This window comes from Alexandromys fortis, unplaced genomic scaffold (genome assembly GCF_014885135.2).
Source record: "Alexandromys fortis isolate MF-2015 unplaced genomic scaffold, M_Fortis_MF-2015_v1.1 scaffold_27, whole genome shotgun sequence".
NCBI lineage: Eukaryota > Metazoa > Chordata > Mammalia > Rodentia > Cricetidae > Alexandromys > Alexandromys fortis.
This window is the reverse complement of record NW_026067952.1, coordinates 12,324,503-12,338,695: the sequence shown is the minus strand read 5'-3', so window position 1 is coordinate 12,338,695 and position 14,193 is coordinate 12,324,503. Positions and strand designations below refer to the sequence as shown.

The 14,193-nt window shown below is 45.6% G+C and overlaps 1 protein-coding gene across 3 annotated transcripts in view; it reads left to right on the top strand.

The window, feature by feature from the left end:
• Window positions 1-1,375: 1,375 nt before the first annotated feature.
• The window catches only part of Raly (RALY heterogeneous nuclear ribonucleoprotein), a 71,006-nt gene continuing 58,188 nt past the window's right edge, over window positions 1,376-14,193 (top strand). Inside the window, exon 1 of one of the 3 annotated variants that reach the window (XM_050150748.1) lies at window positions 1,376-1,786. The gene's annotated coding sequence lies outside the window, so the exon portion shown is untranslated. The remainder of the gene's footprint in view (window positions 1,787-14,193) is intronic. The other 2 variants (XM_050150749.1, XM_050150750.1) reach the window with 2 other exon arrangements.

The window sequence follows — 14,193 nt, the reverse complement described above, 5'->3', positions numbered from 1 at the left end:
TTCGAGGCCAGCCTGGTCTACAAAGAGTTCCAGGACAACCAGGGTTGTTACACAGAGAAACCCTGTCTCGAAAAAACAAACAACACAACAGAAATCGACAGGTATATTCAAGCCAATACGGTAAGACTAGTGCATAGAGGAGGATATGAGGAGTACGGGTAAAACAAGAAAAAGCAGTCCGACTGATGGAATGAACACTAGGCATTTCTTACTTCATCTGTGACAGGCATTGGACAGGTTTGGGAACACAGTAATGTCCAAAAATCAGCAAAGAATTCCTGGTCTTGGCGCTGGGGAGATGGTTTGGCGGGCAAGAGTGATTGTTCTGCAAGGCTGAGAGCCTGTTTGAATCACCCATTCCCTACCTAAAAAGGCCTGGCTTCGCCGTGATTCCAGCGGATGGAGGGTAGAGGCAGGAGCATCAGGAGTTCATCATCATCCTTGGCCTCAGAGCAAGTGCAAGGCCAGACTGAGCTACACTGAGTCCCTGCCTCAAACTCCGTCTCCTGCCGCAAAAGGTCATTAAATCACAGGTCTGAAGGGGATGGGGAATCCAGCCTCCTGGGAGGTCTGGAGCTCGAATTGACAATGGTCCTCTTGTGCTTAGAAACCTGAGTGGGGATGTGGCTGGGAGACTGAAATGTTGATTCAAACGGGAGATCCTGACACAAGAAATATTTAGGAGGGAGAGCCAACACCCAGATTAAGTAAGAAAACATTTCATCCCGTGTGGGCAAAACTACTCGACTAAGCTTTTTTTTTTCCTTTGAGGAGCGGCACCCAGACCCCGACACGAAGCCTCTCCGCCCAGTGCCGGCCAGCGCAGAGAGTGGCATCACTCTGATTCTTAGAAAGTGAAATAACCCGGCTCCAATTACTTCAGGACCCTGCCCGCACAGCCCGAGCTTCTCCCGGGAGGCCCCCCATCTTCTGGCCTCGCCCAATCAAGCACCACCCCGGCGCCCCTCCTTCTGGATCCTACTCCTTCCGTCTCCTGCTCCGGGGTCTACCTCAGATCCCACTCCTGGCCGCTGCGCCCCCAGGCCCACCTCCTCCAGGCCCGCGGCCACCCCGCGGCTCCGCGCTGTCTTTGAGCACAGCCTCCGCTTCCGTAGGCCCCCGCCCGGTCCCTAAGGCTCCTCCTCTCGGCAGGCTCCGCCCTCAACCTGCTCCTCCCCAGTGGCGTCGGGTCCGTCAGCCCCCGGGACCCCCCACTCCGCCCGGGTGGAAGCCACCAGCTCCTCCCCGGCCGCCCCGCCAGCCGCCTCCGTCCCTCCTCCCGTCAGGCCCCGCCCCGGGCCCGCCCTCCTCTCGGCGCCGAAGCTCCGGACCTTTCCAAAGCCGGGCGCGGGGGGGTTGTGCAGGGAGCCCACGCGTTCCGAGAGCCCGGCCCGGGCAGGGCAGCACCGGGGACCGAGTGTTCGGGTGGCTTTGGTGGCACGGTCCGTCCAGGAGGACGCGGACGAGAAGCGGGCCGGAGCTGAGGCGGCGGGCACGGGTCTGTCTTCCCCGCCCCTCCCTGCGCGCGCCCGAGTGGTGGCGGCCGGGAGAAGGACTCGTGGCTGCGGGGCTCGCGCCTCTGTCAGTGCGGCGGGGCGCGCGAGCGGCGCGGGGCGCGGTGCTGAGGGAAGCCGAGGGGGCGGAAGCGGTGGCGACTGTCGCGCGTGTGCTCCGGGCTCCTCACGAGGCGGCCGGGGCCGCCTCCTCCCTCCCGCCCGCTCGCCCTCCGAGAGCGGCCGCGCCGTCGCCTTCCGCGCCGCGCGGCTTCCTCCAGACCTCGGCGCGGGTGAGTGGGGGCCGCGGGCCGCTCGGGAGGAGTGGGGCGAGCTGTTCCTGGTGCGTTTTCCTTCCTCACCTCCTCCGGCGGGCCGCTGCCTATTTTTAGAAACTCTTTCTTTCGGCCGTTCCGGGAGTCCTGGGAGCCGGAGTAACTCTCGGCCCCCTCCCTCTGAGCTCCCCCCTCCCAGGCCGCCCGCTCCGGGGCGCCTTGCCCGGGGCCGCCCGCGCTCGTCCCTGGCCGCCTGGCGTTCGCAGCTTGCTCCTGGTCGGCAGGCCCGGCCGGGGCCAGGAGTTGGGGGTGGGCCGGCGCCCGCTCGGAAGTTGGAGTCTTTTGTGCTCGCGCCCCGCCCCGGCCGGCGAGGGGAGGAGGGGAGGGAGCGGAGGTTGCGCCGGGGAGGCCTCGGGCGGGCTGGGGCCTGGCCCTGGCCTCGCTCGGGGATCCGGGCTTCTTCCGGCTTTCCAGCCCGGGCCAGCTCTTTGGGTTTCCTTAGGCGCGCAGACCCGGCCCTTCCTTCCCCCTTCACGGCTCTGAGTGCCTCGCCCGCCACCCTTGCCAATCTTTTGGTCGTTGTCACCTGGGGCGCGGACGGGAACGACCAACCAGTGGAACTGGGACTGGGGCTCACACTTTACTCCGGTCCTCTACGCGGCCGAGCCTCAGTTTTCTCCTGGGCGACAGGGGGTCAAGAAGAGACGCGGCCTCGCAGGGTGTTAGTGAATTTAGGGAGGGAGTTAGTGCTTGACAGAAGCGTTAAATGCCAACAGGTAACGTTCGTTGAGACTGACCCAGGAACTTCGTGAATGTATCCGCCTAATGGCCACAGCGGTCTTCCGGAGTTGTCCCTTCCCAAAGGAGCCGAAATCGAGGTGCAGAGAGGCACAGCCGTAGAAGTGCAGGGCTGTTAGTAACTGTTACTTCTTTGCTGATAGGAGCATGTGTTATCTCTTGTGCAGAGGGCGTTTTGATTTACTGTTAGGATTAACAGCGTATAGTTAAGAAACGTAACTCTGGGTTCCTCCCTGAGACAGCGACCTAGCTGTCACAGATAAAATCCCCTTTTGTTGGTACCAGAACTGAGAGGGAAGTGATTGCGATGAATTTTGTTGCTGGTGTTGTGGTAGACAGATCCCAGAGATCTCCTAGCCTCAAACATGAGTGATGTTCTGAGCTTAAGGACCTCACCGAAACCCACTTTTTACTTTATTGCATGTCTCCCTCTTCCTCCAACCTCAGATCTCCTATGTTCTCCATGATCTTAGTTGGAAGCTCAGGGATGGAGGTAGCGCAAGTCAGCTGCTTCAACTCCCAGCCTTCTAATAGTGTTATTTTTCTTTGTTTCCCAATAAGGCCTTTAGGGGTTAAAGTGAACTAAAATTAACTTCAGCAGCTGTTTTCCTTCGGCGGTGAGTTTGATATTAGTTGTGGGGATCACCTGAAAACTCAGACAGGGCCGGGGTTTGAGGCACTCCTGTTTGCGTTATAGTTCTTCGGACCTGATCTGTGCTTCACCCAGCCCTTAGGTCTAGATTTAGTAGTGGTGGCATATAGGAGGTGGAGCTCAATAGGCACCCTTCTTTGTTTTTTACTGATCCTCGAAAGGGGAAGGCTGTCTAAATAAGTTGACTACCTTGGTGATTGCTAGAATTCCCAGCGGCCTTTCTTTCACTCTAGGTTTTATTTTTTTTTCCTTCTCCCCCTCCCCTACGTTGTCATTTGTTGAACGTGAACTGCATTTTCAGGCAGTGTGAAGTAGTTTGCAAGGCTTGATTTATGCCTTTGTCTTGTCAGCCAGTAGACACAGATTAGGACGTTTGTTTGCCTTCGGATCATAGGATTTAACGGGTCTTGACTTCAACAAGGAGCTGGTCCATTCTTTGTGGCCCTTTGAGTCTGTTTCTTTCTGTAGTCTCCTAGGGTGCTGTGGAGACAAGAAAATGGGTGTGAAAGTGCTTGTTACAGTGATAGCCGACATCTGTTAATCAGTCACAGGACTGAGGGTTTTTAGTGGACCATGTCATTTGATCCTTGGAGCAGTCTGTGACCTAAGTATTATCCCTGCTTTACAGAAGCAGCAGGCCTAGAGAAAGGTTACATGACTTGGTCAGGGCCATGTAATTGGTCAAGCAGGATTCACTGTGCAGACAGTAGCATTAAAGTCAGATTCTTTCAGAAATTGTGGAGTCATAAATGTATGTCATATCTTAAACAGTTGGCATTGTGACAGTTTTACGGTGTACAATTCTTTGGGATTAAGTATATGGTTGTACAGCTGTGACATCCCCAAATTATGTTACCTTCCCTAACTGAAACTCCTGGCAAACAAATTCTGTTTTCTGGTGTAAATTTGACTCTGTAGGACCTTCATAGTGAAGTGAATTAATTCAATCTTTGTCCTTTTGTGATTGCCACGGCCTGCATTGCCTGCCTTCATTTCAGTGTTCATTAATGTAGAATGACTTACTAGTTCTCATCTGTTGCAGAGAAGGACATCCCTAGAGCAGGGATCCAGGCCTGGTTGTGTCTTTGGCAAAGCCCCTTTCTCCACACTACAGTTTAAGCTTTATTGCTAAAACCAGTTCTGGAATTACCCTAGTCCCTGTGTTTTCAGAGAAGACCTTCTATCCTTGAACCCAGATTACTCCATATTTTCTGTTTGTGCATACTTATTTGACCATTCAGGGTTTGGGTTTACAGCTGTAGTGATCAGGAATAGCAGGACTATGAGAGTAACCTGGATTAAAATTTGTCAGCTGATTATGTGGATTAATTACCGAAGTGCCAAGCTCCTTTTGTGCCCCTCTCTTTCCATAAAGGCGCACAGAAAGGATTGGAGTTTGGAGTCTTAGAAGTTCTTATGGATCCTCACTGCTGTGGGTTAGGTGTTACATTTAGCTTTTCAAAATTCACTTCAATTAATCTGTTTTTGTGTTTCGTAGTGAGATTTTTATATTTATGAGAGTTGGCTGGAATTTTGTTCTGATAGTAATGTGGCTTGGAGTAGGGAGTGTTGCAGAGATGGGGAATAGGACAGCAAGCGTGCTTATTTACGTTGTGCCCTCCCAACCTCTGCTAGCCCACGTGGTCTGTATACTAAAGTCAGAGTGTTGAGTCGTACGTTTGATAAAGTGCCATTCTTCTTTTTTTCTTCTCTTTTGTGGTGCTTGAGATTGAGCATGGAGTTCATGCATGGATTTGTTTTTATTTTATGTGTTTGGGTGTTTTGCCTGCATATGTCTGTATACCATGTATGCAGTACCCAAGGAAGCCAGAAGATGATGTCATTCCCTAGATTAATTGGAGTTTCAGATAGTTGTGAGCTGCCATGTGGGTGGTGAGAGTTGAATCCAGGACCTCTGAAGAGCAACAAGTGCTCTTAACCATTGAGCAATCTCCAGACCTTGGATAGACCTTGGGTAGGTCTGCATGGCTATTTAGACTTCTTTTTAACATTCCAGGTGATTGCTTGTTTCAATGGATACATCATTATTGGAAAGTTTTCTTCATTTACTGAATTAAAACATTTTTGAGAAAGGGTTTTACTGTATAGCTAAGACTGTGTTGGTACTTGGGGTACTTCTCCTCAGCCTGGAGTTACAAGAAGTATCATTAATGCCTGCCTTCATAGACTAGTTTTGAGGCATTTACTAAGCATGATACTAGGCTTGATGATTTGGTACATATAGTTAGGCAAAGAAACAGGCATATAAGAAGTATTGTGACAAGGATAGTACTATGAAGATGTAGAGGATGGCATCTAGCCCAGCGTTGTTGGGTCAAGAGGGCATCCTTGGAGAAGCAGGCTAGGCTTAAACGTAAGCCAGGAAAATGAAATTTGGGGAGCCACAGAAGAGGCAGAGATGGGTCTATTCAAGGCGGAAAGAACTGTAATTTTAGGGATGGTGATGATGTTATGTGAGACTTTTAGTTACTTACTGTATCAGATACAATTGTGGGCATTTAACATTTGTTAACCTCTTCCCTGAGAGGTAACTAAGATTATTATTGCTATCCTATAGGCAAGGAAACCATCTCAGAGGGATTAAATGAATTTCTCAAGGTCTCAGGTCAAGTGTAAAGCCTCAGATGAGTGGTTATGATGATAGCAAGACTTGCAGAGTAGGCAGAATAGAAGTCACCTCACAGAAGGGCCCTATTGACCCTGTGAAGGACTTGGAATGACATCTTGAGGTGAGGGGGCCTTCCTGTGACTTTGTGCATCTTTTGGAAACAATCTCTGGTAACTTCCTAGGGGAGTGGACTGAGAGCTAGCACACTGTGGGTATTCCTGACCCAAGGTTCTGGTGTTTCAGATGGCAGAAACCATAGTGTTATGTGTACATGAAAAAAGTGAACCAAGTAGTATGAGAAAGATTGTTGGAATGGAGGATATGGAAAGCAGCACATTTTAATCTGGTGTATAGGTCAGATTATAAGTGGGGAACAAAAAAGGGAATATATATATAGAAGGGAAGGGTGAGGATTTGTCATATAGGGTTGGTTATCTTAAATCTGCTTTTATTAATCTCTGTTATAGATACCTGTTCTCTATCAGAGCTGGAGCCAGTGGTGAAGGGAGATGGCAGTTAGTTAGTGTGCTTCAAAATCTAATTTGTTTAAACCAGTGATTCTCAACCTGTGGGTCAACCATTGGAAATACGTGTTTTCTGATGGCCTTAAGAACTCAGACACTGCTCAGAAGCAAAATTAGTTATGAAGTAGCAAATAAAATAATTTTATGATAGGGGATCACTGCAACGTGAGGAATTGTATTTGTGTTAAAGGTTCAAAGTGTTAGGATGGTTGAGAACCACTGGGCTAAATTGAGTAATGCAAACACTATTTTTAGAAAGGAAAATGTTAGTTGCTAGGCATGTAGATTCTGTCCAGCTGCAGAGACTGGTAAGCCAGGATAATCTTCTTTTCTCTAGACAATGTCTTGTAACACTGTGTTCCATCGTGCTGCTCTATAAGTAAGTATAGAACTATCTAATGATAGGTAATACATATAGTATCACCTTAGCGAGGCACCAGAAACTCCCTTTCTAGAAGAGCAGCAGATGTTAGTGCCTGTGATAGAGCAACGGAGTGGGGAGAGGAGAGGATAGTGGGATCGAGAAGGACAAGGACAGGATGGGACTGTATGAGGAATTACTTTTATTAGGGATAGGAGTCCAAAGACCTGTTTTCCAGACTTTCTGTTAGGTGGCAAATGTTAAGGTTTGTTCATCTGCATAACAGCCATACAGACCAGGCAGTGGTGGCACACACTTTTAAACCCAGAACCTAGTTCTGCATAGAAGCCGGTGGTAGTGGTGCATGCCTTTAATCCCAGCACCAGAGAGGAATATAAGACAGTAGGAGACCCATCTCGGCTCAGTCTCATTCTGAGGATTCAGTCTGAGGCAGAGGTGTAAGAGCCAGTGGCTGGGTGCTTTGCTTTTATGATCTTCAGGTTGAACCCCAACATCTGTCTCTGGGCTTTTATTAATCATGCTACACTCCCTCTTCCTCTTTCCCCTTAGTTGAATACATAGGGCTATGCCCAGGCACCACTGTTAACTTTTCTCATTGGCCGGTCCTTTTTCTTTCATGTTAAGTTTCTTTTCATTTCATAATTGCTTTTGTAGTAAAACATATGGTATACTTTTTGGGAGGAAAAAGAGGAAGATGAAATGTGGTCCCTTTTTCTAGTTTCCATCTCTTAGAAGAGCACCTGAAGCTGTCTACCATGTCCTGCTTTGGATGGTAGGGTAAGGAGTCAGGGTTGTGGTCGAATACATAGGTTTCCCAGAGGGCTTGTGTATTTGGAATGTTGGAGTTGGTGAAAGTGTAAATCTAGCAGTCCTCTCACCATGTCTAGTGAGTTCATTAGGATTAAAATAGCATTTGGAGGACTTTTGATGTGTTCTGAATCATTTTAGTTACAATTACCTAAGGCTGGAATTTTAGTCTTCCTTCTGTAAAACAAGGTGACAGGGCTAGGAAATCTTTTTTAATTTTACTATTTACTAGTGTGTGCATATGTATATGAGTATGATGTACATGTGTCTGTTGTAATTGGAGCGGCGGCGGGGCTGTGTCCCCAGCACCCCGGCCGCCTGCTAGCTTATGCCCCGAAATAACACACAAATTGTATTCATTTAAACACTGCTTGCCCATTATATCTAGCCTCTTCTCGGCTAACTCTTGCATCTGGACTAGCCCATTTCTAATAATGTGTGTAAGCACCCCAAGGTGCGCTTACCGGGAAGATTCTAGCCTACGTCCATCCTGGGTCAGAGCTTCATAGCGTGTGTCTCTGAGAGGAGCTATGGAGTCTTGTCTGAGGAGTCTTAACCTCACTTCCTCTTCCTCCCAGCATTCTGTTCTGTTTACTCCTCCCACCTATGTTTTAACCTATCAGGGCAAGCAGTTTCTTTATTTAATTAACCAATGACCTTCCTCCATCATGTGTCAATTGGTTTGTCTTTGTCATGGCTCATGTGTGGAGATGTTTTGGGAGTTGATTCCTTTTACCCTGGGTTCTGAGGATCCATCATGTCATCAGGCTCTGCATTGTAGGTACTTTGACTTGCTGGGCCATCTACCTGGTTCTGGAATAGATAACCCCCCTGCCCCCCACATTGTTTTCTCTGTTATAGCCTTAGCTGTCCTGTAACTCAGTCTGTAGGCAAGTTTGTCCTCACAGAGATCAGCCTGCCTCTGCCTCCTAAGTGCTGGGATTAAAGGTTTGTGCCACCTCATTAATAATCTTAAGTGATATTTCTACTACAGTTTTATGGAAACGGTTTAGGAATTTTTCTCTGGAAGGAGAAAGGGGTTTACCTAAAGTGTTAAAAGATATCTCAGGGTTATCAAATATACCTTTTATTACATAAACAGATGTATATTGCTTTTAAGAGTAGACAGATAACTGAAAAAATATGAGGTTAATTTACCAAATTAACTGTTGAGTTCCATTATAACCTTGTAGCTGAAACTCTAAGGGACAGACTTGGGAGCCTAAGATTACATAATTTAAATATGTGACAACTGTCTGAAAATCACATAATGAAAGGAAAATAGAAACAGTAGTAGTGGAAAATACTAGTTCTAGAACATGTTTTGCTTTTGTTGTTTGTTTTTGAGATATGTTTTGCTTTTGTTGTTTGTTTTTGAGATAGGGGCTCTGTATCTCTAGCTGTCCTGGACCTCACTAGGCAGAGCATACTGGCCTCAAACTCACAGAGATCCATCTGAATCTGCCTCCTTAGTGCTGGGATTAAAGGTGTGTGCCACCATGCCTAGTCTCCAAACAAAGTATTTTTACAGAGCTTTTTTTAGCCTTATGAGGTAGGTACCCTTACTTCAAGACACCTGGCCCTTGAAATGACATCTATAGAAAATGAATAGTTCAGTTTGTCAAGCCAAGAATGATTGCTTTACTTCAAATAAATATTCTCTTTTAGAAGGCCAAGTTTAGCAGCTGAATGTTTATGGCCAGGTTTTCTTCATTCTGGAGGCATTTATCTGGTATTTAGCTGTCTCCTGTTTATTAAAGATTTTAGTAAGCTTAGTTAAAGGTGATGTTTGCATGGTTTTTCTTCATATGTTTGTCTACTTTGCTTTGTAGTTCTTTGTGCTAGTGAAAGCAACCCCAGCAGCAGATTGGAAAGGGTCATTTCTGTAACTCATCATGTAGATCTAGGGTTTCCTTGTGTTAGGTCTGATCATGATGTACTGAGAAGTCAAAAGTTGCTTGTTCCCACAGACAGACCATTTCCAGGCTTTTGGGCCTTGTTCTTCTAGACAGCTGTAAACTGTCACTGAGGAATGGTACGGTCAGCATAATAATGAGGGCTGTGCATGAATCAGTGGAACACAAGAATAACTTTCCTTAAAATCCTAAAATCTCACCTTAAATTAATTTTTCACATAAACTAAAATAGCCCTTTTTATAGTTAGGGTTGTAGGTAGGGTTATGGTGTTACTTGATGGTGTAATACAATATGCTTGGAATCCCAGCAGCTGTCTCCCATCCCCGTGCTCATCTAGTCCTTGCAGCAGTTTGTGATCTAATAGAGAATACAAAAACCAAGCAAGACAGGGAGGGAAACAGGTAAGTAAAACAAATCAGAGGTGGCTAAATGGCTCATTGGAGAAAGAAATTTGCTGCTAAACCTGATGACCAACCCGAGTCTGATTCCTGGGGATCCACATGTGGTAAAGAACCAACTCCTGCAAATTGTCCTGTGACCTCCACATGGGCATTATGGTGAGAACACTATGCACACATCCTCTAAATAAAAATAAAAACACTGACAGTTTGTATCCCTTTCCTATCTTTGCTTCTCTTGGCCTAGAGTCGTAAGATCAGACTGGAAATAGCATAATTGGTAGATAACACCTAGAGGCTTTGATTTTGTTTTGTAGTGTATTGATGTTTTTCATATTTTCTTGCCTTCTCCTTTTCTTATCCCTGTTATTCAGTTCTTTCATGTCCAGTGTGTCCATAGGTAAAGTGCCCAGTCCCTAGCAAGTAAAGTCAAGAACACTAGGCTTGGGGAGAACACCTGCCTTATTTAAGGTCCGCCCACTGCCTCGCACCTTCTCTAACTCCTAATATCATTGGCTTCCAGAAAGATTTGGTGGTGTCTAGCTTCTGCTTTAAGAATAAGGAGAAACAAATTTTATATTGAGTTTCTACTTTCTTTTGATAGAAAATAGGTCTCTGTTTTGTTTGTAGTAGTTGGTTGTTTTTTTGGATGATCAATTTGTTGCCTACTATTTGGGATTCTCAGAGCTCATCACTGTGACTGCCTTCTTTGACTGCTTTGCTACATGGAGTCTTAGAAAATGAATGGCGGGAGCATGAAGGTTCCCCTTATCTTTTTTGAGCCTGGAACTAGCTCTTGTAGACCAGGCTGGCCTTGAACTCACAGAGATCCACCCCCCTCTGTCTCCCAAGTCCTGGAATTAAAGGCTTGTACCACCACCGCCCAGCTGGTTCCCCTCATCTTGAAGGACTCCTTTCTCTTCAGAAAGAAAAGTTACTTAGGATAGTATATTGTGGTCATGATTTCTTCTAACAATTTAGCATTGTCTGAGGGTTCTAAAGGGATAAGTGGTTTCTTGAGATGATTCATTGGGTAGCTGTACAAGCCTGGCATCCTAAATTCCATTGCTACCCATGTAAAGGTTTTAAGGACAGAACTAGCTTCTAGAACATCTCTCTCTCCCCCTTCTCTCCTTTCCTCTTTCTCTCCCTCCCTCCCTTCCTCCTTTTCTCTTTCTCTCTCTCCCTCTCTCCCTCTCTCTCCTTCCCTCTCCCCACTCCCCCTCCCTCCCTCTTACTCATACTCTTCCTCTCTTCCTTGTCTGTCTCCCCCCCCCCCCCAAGATGGCTCAGTGGTTAAGAAAATTTGTTCTGCTAGAAGCGGGTTTGATTCCAACCATCCACATGTGGTTCACAGCTGTCTGTAAATCCAGTTCTAGGGGATTCGGTGCCCTCTTCTGGTCTCTGTGAGCACCAGGCATGAAAGTGACACACAAACATGCAAGCAGAATATTCATACACATAAGATAAAATAAAATAATTAAGTAATTAAAAAATAAATCTTGAAAAAATAAATTTCAAAAAGATTAAGAAGTATGCCTTTGTCAACTCTTAAAGGTTATGGATAATGTTGAAGGTAGTGGGCCAAACTGGTGACCACTGAGGCACTCTGGTCTTCAGTGAGTTTATATTCTCTGTGGGGGAGAGTAAAAAGCTGATTATGAGGTAGTGTCTTGGACAACTAAACTTGGAACAGGAAGGTCTGTTCTTATATGGCACTAATAAGGTAAACTGGAGAAATCATTTTTTCTTACTGAACTCAATTTTCTTATAAGGTGGGGTTAATATTCTATATCTTGCTTTCCTTACCGTATATGGGGGAAATTTGTAATGTTACTAAAAGCACACAAAGTAAAATGGTGAGACAGTTTTTAATGTGAAGAGTCCATGAGTCATTTGTCAGAGGTTTCCATAGGAAGGCAAAGTCTTTGGGCTATAGTGATGAGCAAGAGCTATCTGAGCCAGTCTCTAGGATTAGGAGAAATCACTGGAATATCTGAGCTGGGTTGGTCTTGTAGTATAAGGATAGTGACAGTTGTTTGAGATGCTCCTCGTTTCTAATATTCTGTCCGATTTTGCTTACAAATGATTAAATGCCAGTATTTCTGCTTCTGGACTATATTCCCCAGACTCTACTCAGAAGCAACATCCAAATACTTTTTCTCAGTTAAAAAGTAAATCTTGGGGCTGGAGAGATGGCTCAGAGGTTAAGAGCACTACCTGCTCTTCCAAAGGTCCTGAGTTCAATTCCCAGCAACCATATGGTGGCTCACAACCATCTGTAATGGGGCCTGGTGCCCTATTCTGGCCTGCAGGCATACACACAGACAGAATATTGTATACATAATAAATAAATAAATAAATAAATATTTAAAAAAAAAAAAGTAAATCTTTTCCTCCCTCAGTCAGGGCATGAACCTGAAGGTAGAAAGTGATACAGAGGCCACAGAGAAACTTACTGGCTTGCTCACCCCCCCTTTTCTAAAAATTATTTATTTTTATTTTATGTGCCTTGGTGTTTTGTCTGCATGTTTGTCTGAGGGTGTCAGATCTTGGAGTTACAGACAATTGTTAGCTGCCATGTGGGTGCTGGGGACTGAACCTAGGGCCTCTGGAAGAGCAGTCAGTACTCTTAACCACTGAACCATCTCTTCAGCCTGCTCAGCACCCTTTCTTTTCTATTTTTTAGTTTCAGGAGAGTTAGGGCTACACAAAGAGAAACTCTATCTCAAAAAAAATCAAATACATACATACATACACACACTATATATATGTATGAAATTTTGTGAGTGTGACTGTTTTGCTTGCGTGTGTGTATGCGTGTGAACTGTAGGTGCATGGAGATCTGAAGAGTGAACACTCCCCTGGATCTGGAGATACAGATGGTTGTGGACTGGGTGCTAGAAACTGAACCCAGATCCTCTGCAAGAATAACAAGTGCTTTTAACTGCTGAGCTATCTCTCCAGCCCCAAGTCTGCATTTATATATGTGTTTAGCACCACGTGCATCTTCAGTGACCTGGCCCCCCTCCCGCATTAGTAATTAATCAGGGTAATTAGTGCCCTACAGACTTGCCTGTAGGTCAGTCTGTGTGTCTTTTTTCTTAGTTAGGATTTCTTCTTTCTATGTATGTAAAGGGTTCATTTTCTTTTAAAGTGCAGGAGGAGGAGGAAAGGAAACACTGAGACCTAAAGATCTCAGTCTCAGCCCACCTATTACTTGTGTAATCTGCTCAGGGAAAAATAACCATTTCTTTGTTAGCTTTTATTCTGCCAGTGGAACCTTGCTGGGTGTTGATTTTCTGTAGTTTTACCAAATCACTTTGAAGGTTGGCATGAACATAGATCATGTCTTAGAGCTTTTCTTCTTTGTTCTATGAGCAAATATTAGAAAATGTACCTTAAATTACCTGGTTGGGGGAAATAGATGATCCTGGCTGATCCCTAATGTTAAACTTTAGTCAGTAAGCTCTCAATTCTGTGTGTGTAGGACATTGTTAAAGTCTGGGGCTGTTGGAGCTTCTAGAGATACTAACCAGACGGCTATTAGGTTCCTGGGCAATTTGAATATTTGTTTAAAAAATCTGTTTGTTTGTTTGTTTTGTTTTTAAGTCAGGCGATGGTGATGCCCACCTTTAATTCCAGCAGAGGCAAGTGGATATCTGTGAGTTTGAGGCCAACCTGGTCTACAGAGCGAGTTCCAGGATAGGCTTCAAAGCTACACAGAGAATCTCTGTCTCGAAAAACAAACAAAATTCTGTCCTGAGTTCTGAATCTGCCTTCATATTAATAGCTATAGTGAATTAAGTGCCTGTTTTGTAATTATGCCATACTTAGTATCATGTATTTGGTAGTAGAGCTGCTATTCAAAGCTATGTGTTAAGCCCTTTAAAATCTTTTTAGTTCTGCCTCAGCCCTAAAAGGTAGATTCTGTTCTATAAACGTGTGTGTGCCTGTCTGTCTGTCTGTCTGTGTGTGTTTTCTGTAACCATAAATATAGCTTGGGAAACCTGGTAAATAAAAAAACAAAATTTTTTTTTTTTTTTGATTTTTGAGACAGGGTTTCTCCGTAGCTTTTGGTTCCTGTCCTGGAACTAGCTCTTGTAATCCAGGCTGGCCTCGAACTCACAGAGATCCGCCTGCCTCTGCCTCCCGAATGCTGGGATTAAAGGCGTGCGCCACCACTGCCTGGCAAAACAAATGTTTTTCTAGCAATAAACCTTCCTGGGATCAAGTTACTATTTCATGGGTAACTAATCTTTTTCTCTTGTCGGGCAAAGGTGTTTTTGCTTTTGTGGAAGTATTGAAGGAATCCAGA